This window comes from Bubalus bubalis, chromosome 9 (genome assembly GCF_019923935.1).
Source record: "Bubalus bubalis isolate 160015118507 breed Murrah chromosome 9, NDDB_SH_1, whole genome shotgun sequence".
Taxonomy (NCBI): Eukaryota; Metazoa; Chordata; class Mammalia; order Artiodactyla; family Bovidae; genus Bubalus; species Bubalus bubalis.
In genome coordinates, this window is record NC_059165.1 from 1,371,530 (window position 1) to 1,386,477 (window position 14,948).

The following is a 14,948-nucleotide window of genomic DNA, read 5'->3' on the forward strand; positions in this document are numbered from 1 at the left end:
CATGAGAAATACTTACATCATGTTCACTGTTCTTTCTTTCCACTGCTCACAGGAACCTGCAAACTGTTAATTGCATAGCAGTCAGAAGGGCATGAACAGAATTTCTAGAGAGTGAGGGGATGTCCTAGCAGCTTCTGGGGAGGTGGCTAATTATTTTTTAGGGATGGTTTTAAGAATAACCCTGCTACTAACATTAAAACTGGATGGGAAATCAACTTCAACAAGGAGAAAACAGTACTTGTGAAATTTTTAATTTAGAAATCTCCTTATATCAAGAAAGTTAAAAAACCAATATTCTCCTACTGATAGGAATGCAACTTCTCAGAGCACGTGAATGCTTCCTGTAGAACCAGCTTAGGGAGGCTATCACTCTACACGCAGCTGGCTGTGCTGAGCTGTCTTCAGGCACCATGGATACGGCACCTTGCCGGTGCCAGCCAGCAGAGTCGATCAGGTCCCGAGAACGTGCACGGAGGGGCTGAGAAAGGAAACTAAAGCAAGAGAAATCGACAACAAAGATGGGGTCGAGAGGTTCAGACGTGTCTCCACGAAGGGACGCAGTCTGACCCCAACTTTATTCAGCGTCTCATATTTATACAGAAGAGAGTGAGAAAGACAAGACAGTTAACATTTTCTTTGTTTGACCCACACATCTTACAAACAGTCACAAGAAACCTGGAGAGCATGGGAATGGCACCCTGTTATTATTTCTTACACCAGATAACATTTCCCTGTGCGTGAGAAGTTTGCACAGAACTCCAGGTGCCTGCAGTAAATAAGCGCCTAATCTCCGGGGTGGCGGGACAGAGAGCTATGTTTGCAAGCAAACCCTCAAGGACTGAGGCAGCTCCCAGAGCTGTGTCCTTCAGACAGAAGACCCCGTTCTCACGGGCAGCTCCCCGCAGCACCTTCTCCTCCTCCTCACCCCACTAGTTCAGAAACAAAAAAAAATGTAAATAAACAATGCTTCCCTCATCCACCCTACTGTCCACTATATTTCCCTTTATAGGATATCAACATTTCATTTTCCCAATTAAAAGGATACCCAATCCAATACCTTTGCAAGGTAGACATCAGGACCTTACCTGAGATCTGGTTTCAATAGGGCAGAGGACCAGATGGCATAAGGGTGACTGTTTGGGAAGCACAGATGCCAGACTGTGGGGAAAATGAGAAATAAACAGGAAGTTAAAGAATATTTAAGACAGAGTTTGAGTATCCCTTAAAGTAACCCAAGGCCAGATTTCATGAAAGGGTAGCTTGTTAGAGAAGTTCTTGGAGCTAGGCATTTTAGGACTGCAAGGAGATCAAAACAGTCAATCCTAAAGGAAATCAACCCTGAATATTCATTGGAAGGACTGATGCTGAAGCTGAAGCTCCGGTACTTTGGCCACCTTATGCGAAGAACTGACTCATTTGAAAAGACCCTGATGCTGGGAAAGATTGAAGGTGGGAAGAGAAGGGGACGACAGAGGATGAGATGGTTGGATGGTATCACTGACTCAATGGATGTGAGTTTGAGCAAACTCTGTGGAATATGTGAAAGACAGGGAAGCCTGGCATGCTGCAGTCCATGAGGTCGGAGTTGGACATGCCTTAGCGACTGAACAATAGCCAGGCATTTGTAGTCAGACACATTTTGGTCTAAATGCCATCTTTGTTGTACAGATCTCTAAAACTTGAAGCAATTCATCTAATGTCTCTAATTTTCCTCTTCTACAGAATGCATATCAGCTACCTGGCCTTCCTGGGTATTTGAGTAAATGCTACTCACTGCAGATACATCACTGTGTCAGAGATGCACAGTAGGGACCTAGAGAAACATTCAGGTGACATTGACTATTCATTCCTAGAAACACAGCTTTTCCCCTAAAATTCTTAAAAATTTTTGGAATAGTTATTAAAATACCAAACTGTTTAATGTATCCTTCTCTCTGATAGTCATTATATGAGGAAGATGCCTAGCTCAGGCAGCCATGTGCAGAGGTAGCTAATAGGGTGCTTTGCTTCTGGACAGCTTGATCCAGGTGGTCTTAACCATCCCCTTAGCCTGACTAAACTTCAGTCATCTTCCTCCCTCTAGGCGTCTGACTTTACTTAGAGCATTTATTTTAGAAAACTTGCCATTGTAAATCCTTTCTCGTCCACTTTGAATTGTATGTAAATCTTTTTCCAGCCTCTTGCCAGTTTTACAACCCAGGAAATGCTTTTTTCAAGGACTTATGAAGCATTTTGGAAAAGTCAACATTGAAGGATAAAGAGACCTACTCTCACAGTTTCTATGAAGGGTAGCAGTCAACTTTCAATACCTGTGGGTGCCAGTTGGCAAACACAGGTGGCCTAGTCACAGAAAAAAAACCTTTGCAGACTCAGGAGTAACTAAGTGTGCTCCAGTACTTTTCCACTAGCTCACCCCCAGGATTTAAAACCCTCTGCCGTTTGTGTCTGTGAGGCTAAGGATCCAGACTTGCTCCGGGCACTCTGCCCTGCTCCTGGCAATAGTATCAGAATGAAATCAACTTCTGTCTGCTCATCTCATCCTGTGACCATTTTTTTCTTATTAAGCTCCACTCTTGCTTTGGAGCCCCCCTCTTGGCTATGAGTTCCTCTGTCAACATCTGGTCTTAGTATAGTTTCTAAAGGTTCAAGGAGTGAGGAATTGCAGAATGAAGAGACTTGCAGTGGAGGTGAGCTTCACAGAAATCCATCCACACTGGGCGCCCTTTAAGGTACAAGAGGAAATGTACCGCTGTAACGCTCAAAGCCCTTCAAGAGAGGCTTCAGCAATACGTGAACCGAGAACTTCCAGATGTTCAAGCTGACTTTAGAAAAGGCAGAGGAATTAGGGATCAAATTGCCAACATCTGTTGGATCATAGAGAAAGCAAAGGGGTTCCAGAAAAACATCTACTTCTGCTTCATTGACTACAGTGAAGACTTTGACTGTGTGGATCACAACAGACTATGGAAAATTTTTAAAAAGATGGGGATACCAGACCACCTGTCCTGACACCTGAGAAATCTGTATGCAGGTCAAGAAGCAACAGTTAAAACCAGACATGGAACAATGGATTGGTTCCAAATTGAGAAAGGAGTAGATCAAGGCTTTATATTGTCATCTGCTTATTTAACTTATATGCAGAGTACTTCATGAGAAATGCCGGGCTGGACAAAGTACAAGCTGGAATCAAGATTGCCGGGAGAAATATCAATAACCTCAGATATGCAGATGACCGCACCCTTATGGCAGAAAGCGAAGAGAAACTATGAGGCTCTTTATGTAAGTGAAAGAAGAGAGTGAAAAAGCTGGCTAATACTCAACATTCAACAAACTAAGATCATGGCATCTGGTCCCATCACTGCATGGGAAATAGATGGGGAAAAAGTAGAAACAGTGACAGATTTTATTTTCTTAGACTCCAAAATCACTGGAGATGGTGACTGCAGCCATGAAATTAAACGATGCTTGCTCTTTGAAAGGAAAGCTATGACCACCTAGACAGCATATTAAAAAGCAGAGGCATTACTTTGCCAACAAATGTCCATCTAGTCAAAGTTGTGGTTTTTCCAGTAGTCATGTATGGATGTGAGAGTTGGATCATAAAGAAGTCTGAGCGCAGAAGAATTGATGCTTTCAAATTGTGGCACTGGAGAAGACCCTTGAGAGTCCCTTGGACTGCAAGGAGATCAAACCAATCAATGCTAAAGGATATCAACCCTGAATATTCATTGGAAGGACTGATGCTGTAGCTGAAGCTCCAATACTTTGGCCACCTGATGTGAAAAGTCATCTCACTGGAAAAGATCTGGAGCTGGCAAAGATTGAGGGCAAGAGGAGAAGGGGGCAAAAGAGGATAAAGTGGTTGGATGGCATCATCGACACGAGGGACATGAGTGTGGGAAACTCCAGGAGATCGTGAGAGGCAGGGAAAGCTGGTGTGCTGCAGTCTGTGGGTCACAGTGAGTTGGACACTACTTCGTGATGGAATAACAGCAACAACAAGGAACAAGAGCGTTGCTCCCCTAATAGCGTCCTGTGTGAGACGCCCTCCTGCTGGCCTCTGGGTTAACTGGTAAAGCGGAGTCCAGTGGGCCCCATCCTCTCCCCTGGGCACACGGCCGTTTGCAGTGTGACTGCTGTCTCTTCTGCCAAGCGGTGCCATCTCTTTCTCCAACTCTGGAATCTGAATATGGTCTTTTGCCTTGCTTCAGTTAACGGGACACCAGCCAATGAGCTGGGAGGAGAATCTTGATAAGTGTGCATTCAGGATTGCCCTTTCTTGCATGCTATGGGACTCAAACTGCCTCCAAAACATGAGAAGCCACAGGGAGAGACCCCAGCCCTCCCAGCTCCCCAGCAGAGTTCCCAAGCATCTGATGAGGCCAGCTTAGCCCCAGATGATCAATTACATGCCAGAATGTGTAGCCAGCCTACAGAATCATGATACATACTTATGGTTTTAAGCATCTGAGTCACACTTAAAAAATATATATATAGCAAAAGTTGATAACAGTAGAATGTTACATTTACCAAGAAAGCATGAATGAGTTCTCAACCAAGAGAAATGATGAGAAATTAGTGGGAATGGAGGGGTATCCAAGGAAACATTCCTTCATATGGTGAGTTGCAAACTTGAAATGTTAGCTGGAGTTTAAAAGAAGTTTTTCTTTTTTTTTTTAGTCAATTCAGGATCTCATAGAAAATCAATCTCTCTGTCGGACTAAAAATATCTCCAGCTTTGAACACTTTTCCTTCATTCTTATTAGACTTGAAAGCATGCCCATTGATCTAGCAAGAGCAATTTGCTAATAATTAGACTGGCAAGGCAGGTTCAGGATTGTTACCACAGGATGGGTGAGGGGCCCCTTCAGTTCACAACAGTCATGGTCCTGATGAGAGAAAGGATGAGTACACAAATGCCTGTTTCCCAAAATTCAGGTGAGATTAAACTAACGCAGGAAAAAGTCAGCTCCCTCACCAGCGGTGCTGTCTGCAAGGGAGGGCCAGTCAGGCTCCCTCCCAGGGGCCCCCCAGCTCCCGCACGCCTTCACCGCCTCCCCTCTCCTCCCCTCCCAGGGGTCCCCCAGCTCTCGCGCTCGCCGTTCACCGCCTCCCCTCTCCTCCCATCCCAGGGGTCCCCCAGCTCTCCCACAGCCCTTCACCGCCTCCCCTCTCCTCCCCTCCCAGGGGTCCCCCAGCTCTCGCACAGGCCTTCACCGCCTCCCCTCTCCTCCCCTCCCTCGCCCTCATCTGCCTTCTCCTCCTCCTTCCTCTCTGCTCTTCTGAGGATAGACAGTGCCCGGGTCCACATCTCCCATGGACCTCAAGTTCACTGAGGGCAGGGTCTGTGCTTAACGCGTGTTTTCATCTCCCACAGCACAAGGTACACAGAAGGTGCTCAACACACGCACCACAGAAGTGAACGGAAGAGGCCGAGCTCTGTGGAACACAGGGAGTCGTGACTGGATAACCCTGTTTCCATTCCAAAGCCTGCACAGGGAGCTTGGCAAAGACTGGCCACCTTCTTCACGTGAAATAAGCTCATAGTACAGAAAGCAGCATGAGGGCTTCCCTGGAGGCTCAGGGGGTAAAGGGTCTGCCTGCAATGCGGGAGACCGGGTTCGATCCCTGGGTAGGGAAGATCCCCTGGAGAAGGCAGTGGCACCCCACTCCAGTACTCTTGCCTGGAGAATCCCATGGACGGAGGAGCCTGGTGGGCTGCAGTCCACAGGGTCGCAAAGAGTTGGACGTGACTGAGCAACCTCACTTTCACTTTAACAGAAAGCTGCATAATGCATGAAATGTGTCATTTTTCTCCAGATAAGACCACCTGGTTTCCACCAGAAATCATGACACTATACATCTGTGATTGTCCACTTGAACGAATCCCTTTGAGTGCATTCCAGACCCTCTGCATTGCTTGGCCCTCCTCTTGGGGAGGCCCGAGCAGGGGACAGACTTCGCGGTGTGCCAGGTAAAAACCTCCTGAGACAGCACCTCCAAACATGTTACATCCTGAGCTAAATATTTTTTGGAAGCTCAGACGAAAAACAGCATTGTTTGCTTTCAACTGGTTAATAGGGTGAGATTATTTTTACCGCTTCAGTTTGCTTATACCCCCAAAAAGAGAAAAAATCTATCCCTTCCCTTATAAAATATTTATTGTTTTATATTTTAAAAGAAAGAACCAAATCAATTCTATTTTGAAAGGCACATTAAAAATGTAAGCACAAAGCACAGGGCACATTTCACAGAAGATTGGAACTGCTAACGGTTTTTTTTTTTTTCATCTACAAGAAGAAATCAAATGAAGCCAGCTTGCCTCTGGGGTTTTAAACATCATTACAATTCATCTTAATAATGAAGTTAAAATTAACTGAAAAAAGACAAAATGGAAAAAAAACTCTCATATCACTTATATGAGTTTATTCATGGGAAAATGAATAAAAGTAATATCCTTTGGGTACAGTTAAGAAAACAGCCAAAATTACCAGTACATAGGTGACCCATGATTGAAACACACCTCATTTTGTATTTACGGAAACATAAACTAATTCATAACACACACACTTTATACCCACATAAAACCGTATGTTCAGAAACACACATACACACCCAACAAAACCAACAGCTCTTTAAATTATATTCAAAAATGTTATACTCATTATAATCTACTGACCATGGAATTCTGTTTCTGATATCACATATAACTAACCTGGAAACTCAAGTCAGCTCTGCTTTGTGTAATCTTCCCAGCTGCCTTTGTGGAATCTTTCTGTTGAAGAACAAAAGAGGGGTAGAAAGGTCAGAGGGGACATCTCCACTCCATCAGTCCAGTCAGTTCAGTCGCTCAGTCATGTCCAACTCTTTGTGACCCCATGGACTGCAGCACGCCAGGCTTCCTGTCTATCACCAACCCCCAGAGCTTGCTCAAACTCATGTCCATCGAGCCATTGAGTCATGGGGTCCATTGAGTCACCGGATGCCATCCAACCATCTCATCCTCTGTTGTCCCCTTCTCCTCCTGCCTTCAATCTTTCCCAGCATCAGGGTCTTTTCAAATAAGTCAGCTCTTCGCATCAAGTGGCCAAAGTATTAGAGTCTCAGCTTCAGCGTCAGTCCTTCCAATGAACACCGAGGACTCATCTCCTTTAGGATGGACTGGTTGGATCTCCTTGAAGTCCAAGGGGCTCTCAAGAGTCTTCTCTGACACCACAGTTCAAAAGCATCAAGTCTTTGGCTTTCTTTATAGTCCAACTCTCACATCCATACATGACCACTGGAAAAACCATAGCTTTGACTAGACCAACCTTTGCTGGCAAAGTAATGTCTCTGCTTTTTATTTTTATTATTATTATTTTTTTTTACTTTTCCAATACTAGATTTCATTTTTTTTCTTTTTTTTTAATTTTATTTTATTTTTAAACTTTACATAATTGTATTAGTTTTGCCAAATAACAAAATGAATCTGCCACAGGTATATATGTGTTCCCCATCCTGAACCCTCCTCCCTCCTCCCTCCCCATTCCATCCCTCTGGGTCGTCCCAGTGCACCAGCCCCAAGCATCCAGTATCGTGCATCGAACCTGGACTGGCAACTTGTTTCATATATGATATTTTACATGTTTCAATGCCATTCTCCCAAATCTTCCCACCCTCTCCCTCTCCCACAAAGTCCATAAGACTGTTCTATACATCAGTGTCTCTTTTGCTGTCTCGTACACAGGGTTATTGTTACCATCTTTCTAAATTCCATATATATGTGTTAGTATACTGTATTGGTGTTTTTCTTTCTGGCTTAATATACTATCTAGGTTGGTCATAACTTTCCTTCCAAGGAGCAAGAGTCTTTAATTTCATGGCTGCAGTCACCATCCGCAGTGATTTCGGAGCCCCCAAAAATAAAGTCTGACACTGTTTCCCCATCTACTTGCCATGAAGTGATGGGACTGGATGCCATGATCTTCATTTTCTGAATGTTGAGTTTTAAGCCAACTTTTTCACTCTCTTGTTTCACCTTCATCAAGAGACTCTTTAGTTCTTCGCTTTCTGCCATTAGGGTGGTGTTATCTGCATATCTGAGGTTATTGATATTTCTCCTGGCAATCTTGATTCCAGCTTGTGTTTCTTCCAGTCCAGCATTTCTCATGATGTACTCTGCATATAAGTTAAATAAGCAGGGTGACAATATACAGCCTTGACGTATTCCTTTTCCTATCTGGAACCAGTCTGTTGTTCCATGTCCAGTTCTAACTGTTGCTTCTTGACCTGCATACAGATTTCTCAGGAAGCAGATCAGGTGGTGTGGTATTCCCATCTCTTTCAGAATTTTCCAGAGTTTGATGTGATCCACACAGTCAAAGGCTTTGGCATAGTCAATAAAGCAGAAGTACATGTGTTTCTGGATGTTTTACTCTCTTGCTTTTTCAATGATCCAGCAGATGTTGGCAATTTGATCTCTGGTTCCTCTGCCTTTTCTAAATCCAGCTTGAACATCTGGAAGTCCACTTCATAGGGCCCTTAAAGTCTTCACGTGTACTCCTGCTTTGACTTCCATCCTCCTTCTCTGAAAGGAAGAGCAAAATAGGTACTTGCTTCTTGGAAATGGACAGGGGATTCATTTTAACAAATGAAAACCTTTCCAGAATCTACAGTTGCCATGTTGGGGGAATAACGATAGCAACAGGAAGGAAAGGCAGAGGCAGTTCATACACTAAGATACAGGGTCCCCTGGCCCTCAGGCGGGAGCTCTGCCAACTCATTCATTCCTTTCTGCGGTCAAGTTCGGAATTCAGTCATTTCTTTTCAAGCTAGTAAGTTACTTTGATTTAATTGAAAAAAAAAAAAAAAAACCCCGGTAATTTTCCTGAGTACGTATGCTGCTGCTGCTGCTAAGTGGCTTCAGTCGTGTCCAACTCTGTGTGACCCCAGAGACGGCAGCCCACCAGGCTCCCCTGTCCCTGGGATTCTCCAGGCAAGAACACTGGAGTGGGTTGCCATTTCCTTCTCCAATGCATGAAACTGAAAAGTGAAAGTGAAGTCGCTCAGTCGTGTCCGACTTTCGCGACCCCATGGACTGCAGCCTACCAGGCTCCTCTGCCCATGGGATTTTCCAGGCAAGAGTACTGGAGTGGGGTGCCATTGCCTTCTCCGACATAATAGGCTGCTGCTGCTGCTGCTGCTAAGTCGCTTCAGTCGTGTCCGACTCTGTGCAACCCCATAGACGGCAGCCAACCAGGCTCCCCCGTCCCTGGGATTCTCCAGGCAAGAACACTGGAGTGGGTTGCCATTTCCTTCTCCAATGCAATATATATGTGGAAAATAATACATGTACAAAAAATTTTTCCACAAAGTATTTATTTACATTATAAAACCAGAGATGACTTAGGCAGAGAAATTAACATGATTAGGGGGCTTGATATCTAAGTCAAGATTTTAAATGATTTAATAATACCTTTCCACTGAAAAGATAAAGAATCATAGCAAGCAAGCAATTCAGAATATATGTGATGAAAAGCTATGGAATCATAGAATTCTAACATATATACATAATGGCTTAGATGTCAACCCCAAGTTGAAAAGTGAAAGCATTAGTCACCAGGTCATATCCAAGTCTTTGCAACTCCATGGACTGTAGCCCTCCAGGCTCCTCTGTCCAGGGAATTCTCCAGGCAAGAATATTGGAGTGGATTACCATTCCCTTTTCCAGGGGATCTTCCCAACCCAGGGATCAAACCTGTGTCTCCGGCATTGTAGGCAAATTCTTTACCCTCCCCCCGCAACTTAAGAACAGATTAAAAAAGTGCTTCATATTGCTCACTTGGTTACTTCATAGAACACAATATATTCATTATATTCTCCTGTGGAAGGCAGTTTGCATGGTGGTTATATGCATAGGCTCTGAATTCACACTGCTTATATCCAGATCCCAGTTGCCTGCTAGCAGTCTGATCCTGCACAAATTAATACTGCTTCCTGACATGGGTTTCATTTGTAAGTTGGAGAGAATTCTCTCAGTTAGTGTCCAATCAGGAGACAGGAATTACATTATAATTTGAATGGGAAACGTTTTAAAAAAAGAATGGACCATCGCAGGGTACTGGAGTAAGGAAAGAATGACTAATAGAAAGCATAAGGACTTGAAAGGGCAGAGGAACAGCACAAATGAGGGACAGCCTTCAGGCTGAGGTTGAACATCCAAGGAAGCAGTTGCCCTTGGGCTGAGATCCAGACCTCGGGAGAGGACACATCCACAGCTCACGGGATGAAAGAGAAGCCGCTGCAGTTTCTTACTAGTGTGACTTGCTGAAAATCCACCATCTGCAACCTATCAAAAACTTAATCTTATTGGGTTCCAAGGAAAGCTGTTTGTGAGGAGGTGTCTCAATGAAAATGATCCACTAGAAATTTTCTTTTATTTATATATTTTGACCCCACCACTGCACCGAAGTTTCTTTAGTTGTAGTCAGAATAACTGCATCTTGACAAATCCAGTGATGCTTCTGCCTTGATTTTTCTGCTCCGTCAGTACCATTGTGTTTTTCAGCTGCTAAGTCATGTCTGACTCTCTGTGACCCCATGGACTGCAGCACACCAGGCTTCCCTGTCCTTCACTAACTCCCTATCCTTCCTAGGAGGATATCTTCCCTATCCTCCCTGTCCTTCACTGTCTTCTCTATCTCACTATCTCTCAGAGTTTGCTCAAACTCATGTCCACTGAATCAGTGATGCTATCCAACATCTCATCCTCTGCCACCCTTTTCTCCTTTTGCCTTCGATTCTTCCCAGCATCAGGGTCTTTTCCAATGAGTCGGCTCTTTGCATCAGCTGGCCAAAGTACTGGAGGTTCAGTATCAGTTCTTCCAATGAATATTCAGGGTTGATCTCCTTTAGGATTGAGTGATTTGATCTCCTTGCAGTCCAAGGGATGCTCAAGAGTCTTTTCCCAGCAACACAGTTTGAAGGCATCAATTCAATACAATGATATTTAACAAAGTGAACATATTTTCTTTCTTGAAAAACGTTCTTCAATCAGCTTCAAAAATATCAGATTTATATGGACATTTCCCTATTCACTGATTATATTTGATGACTCCTCTTTCTCGTAATGTTACAGTGCCCTAACCCTTAATCCTAAAATGGTTATTTCCTACCTGAATAATCTGATCCAACTTCACTATATATACTGATGACCTCCACATGGAAATCACCATCATTTACTTCTTCTTTTACTTTCAGGCCCATTTTTACACCCCTCTTCTTAGTATTTAAATATTTGGTAGGAAATTCAAAAGGGATTCTTGATTTCTCATACCTAGAACACAAATCTCTGCCTAGCCCTGTGTCTCTCTCATCTCAAAAACTGGCACTACCCTTTAACGACCTGCTGATGTCAAAACTCAGTCATCTTTGAGTGTTCTATTTTCTTATAATCCCATATCTAATCAGCAAGACAAGGTCCTCTGGACCCTGAACCCACGGCTTCTCTCCACTTCTGCTCTGAGCTCTCTGGCCCCAGAACTATCATTCTCTGGCTCTCCTACTTTCTACCAGCTTCTACTTTTTCCTTCCACAGTTTCTGATCCACATGAAGGCTAACAGAAGCTTTTCAAAGTCGCCTCAGGTTCCATAGCGGAGAACAGCTAGTTTGAAAATCTAGCTTTTTCTTCTCCCTGCCTTCATGACTGGAGTAGACTGACAGCCTCCCTTGCAGTTAGATTTAGTCATTAAGGCGTTTTTAGCCAATGACATTGAAAGAGAAGTGATGCTTACCACTGTCAAGTCTGAACCCCAAACTCTTCTCTATGATTCCCCATGCTTGTTTTCCTTCTTCCAGCTTGATACAGTAAGCATTCAACTTGCCTCCATAAGAATGTTACAGGGAACAGCTAAGAATAAACTCTTCCGTCCTACCTTCTCAGTCATGCTGGATGCAGGGCATGGGACCATCAGAACAGACCGTCAGAACCACACCAAACCGCATCCTCCCTTTATCCGCACCGCTGCATCTCTAGGAACACAAGCATTAAGGCTCTTCCTCTTTGCTCTTATTGCTTCCCAGGTGTGTAAGGAAGCTTTAGGGGGAGATGTCGTGTGGAAATCTCAGGTTTTGTTTCAAATATATTGATAATGTGTGGTCTGGTTGTGCACTTTCAAAGCACTTTGTACCATTTAATAATATTTGAGAGGTACAGGTAAAAATTCTCGATTCAAAATGTTTTATTCTATGTCAGAATATTCCAAAGATGAAAATGAATCTCTACTCAGGAAGAGAATGATATCAAAAGTTGAATTAAATGGGAAAGTAGTGACACATTCTCACTCTGAAATAAACGTGTGAGACGAGCTGACAACAGGAAAGCAGTTCAGATTCTCACGCCTCCAGCGTTACGGCTTAAACTCAGAGTCTAAAATAGGCATTTAGCTGGCTGATAGGGCAGTAAGGAGGGTCCGCAGCCCCTAACGCCTGCATCTGAGAATGCAGTGACATCACTCAAATTAACACTGAAGACGAGGTTACCACCACATTTGGGGATTTTTTTTTTTTCTTTAAAGGTGAGTAGGCCAGACAAGCAGAAAATTTTGTCTCAGTGGCACAAAGGCTAAGTGTTGGAAAGTTAAAATTATCTCTGATAACATGAATATGGGCTTCCCTGATAGCTCAGTTGGTAAAGAATCTGCCTACAGGGCAGGAGACCCCAGTTCAATTCCTGGGTCAGGAAGATCCCCTGGAGAAGGGATAGGCTACCCACTCCAGTATTCTTGGGCTTCCCTGGTGGCTGAGCTGGTAAAGAATCTGCCTACAATGTGGGAGACTTGAGTTCGATCCTAGGGTAGATCCCCTGGAGAAAGGAAAGGCTCCCCACTCCAGTGTTCTGGCCTGGAGAACTCCATGGACTGTATAGTCCATGGGGTCGCAAAGAGTTGGACATGACTGAGTGACTTTCACAACATGAATATAAATTATCAAAATTGCTATGTGGAAATTCTCATTTCTCACAATCAAGTGTCCACTGGAGATTGTAAAGCATTTTCATTTGACTATCAGAAGAAAAATGCAGTCTAACACCTGTCTTCAAGGAAGCCACGAGACAGTGACTGCGGTCTAGAAAACGTGAGGCTACATCAGCGCTCGGCAGGGGCGGCACCAGGGCTTCGGGGTCCGGAGGAGACGAGCACTACAGCAACAAGACGTGTAGAGTACTTCTGATTTTGATCTGATTTAGCACTCGGATTGTTTACTCTTTGCACAGTTCATTGCACACGCAGCTGAAGGGGGAGAAAGCACCAGCTAAGTGGGTGTTTCAGCTGTGCGATAGCATTTGTGTAGGTGAAAGGAATTGCCAATTAATCAGACAGTAAAGGTTAAACTTTCTCCTCAAGAAAAGAAAAACTATGGACATCAAGTCATGATCCAGATCCATGAAAACGAAAAGAAGGAAAGTTGGGCATTAGGGTCTATTTAAACACATTCCGTCTGCAGGGCGAAAGCAAGGCTAGAAAGGGTATTCCATCTAATAAAAGATTAATGTGCGAACTCTTCTGACTGATAACCACATTAGTTCCTCTCAGGGCTAATTATGCCTTTGAATCACATCCAAAAAGGAAGACAAAAGTTATCTTCGGCAAATGCTTATTTTAATTGTTTAATAGTGAATACTTTTTTGAGCTAATGGACTTATTTTTCTGAGAGGTATAAAAATCCATCTGTCCTCAGTAGAATATTGAGGATGAACAATGTTATTCCTTTAGAATAAAGATTTAGAATATTGTAAATACTGACATCCGACTGTTTCTGTCAAGAGATCATTTTAAATTGAATTTATTTTGGCCATGAAATTATTCTGTGGAGTTTGTGAATGCACCAAAGCTCAGGAACTAGCCTGCTGTTGGGGGCTGCGTCTTCACATGAAAAGAAAGGAGGTCTTCTGTAACCTGATTTCTGTGCATCCATACAGATCAATGGAAAGCTAGGGCTGAGACTATCTTATCATCCATTCTTTCTTGGACGAGAAACTACAGACAAGAAACATCAGGAAAATATATACACATGTTAATATCGTTTGTAAGAGGCTGACATTGTCTAACTACTCAGTGGTACACCCGGGTGGAAATGGCAGTGGGGTATCCGGCAGGATGGAGTCCTTCATTACTGAAATGGTCTAGAATTTATGCGCGGTGACATTAAACTATAATCCTGCTTTTAGTAGGCATTATTATTTTTACATTCTCCTCAGGCACTGCACCCCCACAAGTGTGCACGGTGACCCATGACTCCCATCTGGGTGTACCATTTAGTGTAACCTGATGCGCAGGATCTCTGAATTCTCTCAGCCACAGAAAGGAAACTCAGAGGCAGCAAATGGCCTTACACAGTTACTCAGCTAGTAAACAAATTATTACAGCTACTCAACGATTCAATCAAGTTACTTGACTAGTAATGGAGAGTCAGGATTAACATGAATTAAAACCCAGAGCTTCCTGTTGCCGAAGCCTTTATGTTAACCATAGCTGGGCTGCTCAAATCTGCATCTCCGATCATCTCCTTCATTCCTTACACGTCGCTTTTTCAGTAGGGAAGTACTCAGTCTGACGCAACACTAACCAAAATGACATTTGCATCTCAACGTTCCTAGTGATGAGGGAAATGTTTTCTCCTGTGAATCCTGTTGCAGGAAACGCTTGCTAGACAGGGCGTGCACTGCCCTTTGCCCCTCTGCCGAGGTCAGAGCGGTGAGGCAGCGAGCCTGCAAGAACGCTGTGTATGTTCAGCTGTGACCCTCCAGGAAGAGCACATCCTCCCTTAATTTGAAGACAGCAAAGACCCCTCGTTACTGAACTACCTCAGGCTCAGTCTACTCTCCCTGAAGTCAACAAAACACTGTAGGGAGGGAAATACCAGATAAAAGGATACAGTGAATTTTCTCCTTCTCTTACTGTTTACTGGC

At 43.7% G+C, this 14,948-nt stretch overlaps 1 long non-coding RNA gene across 1 annotated transcript; it reads right to left on the bottom strand.

The window, feature by feature from the left end:
- Positions 1 to 319: 319 nt before the first annotated feature.
- LOC123335220 lies at positions 320 to 6,935 on the bottom strand. Its single transcript, XR_006553622.1, has 3 exons — positions 6,716 to 6,935; positions 1,086 to 1,158; positions 320 to 491 (listed from the first exon to the last, which is right to left on the bottom strand). It is a non-coding gene; the product is annotated as an uncharacterized LOC123335220 (long non-coding RNA).
- Positions 6,936 to 14,948: the final 8,013 nt, after the last annotated feature.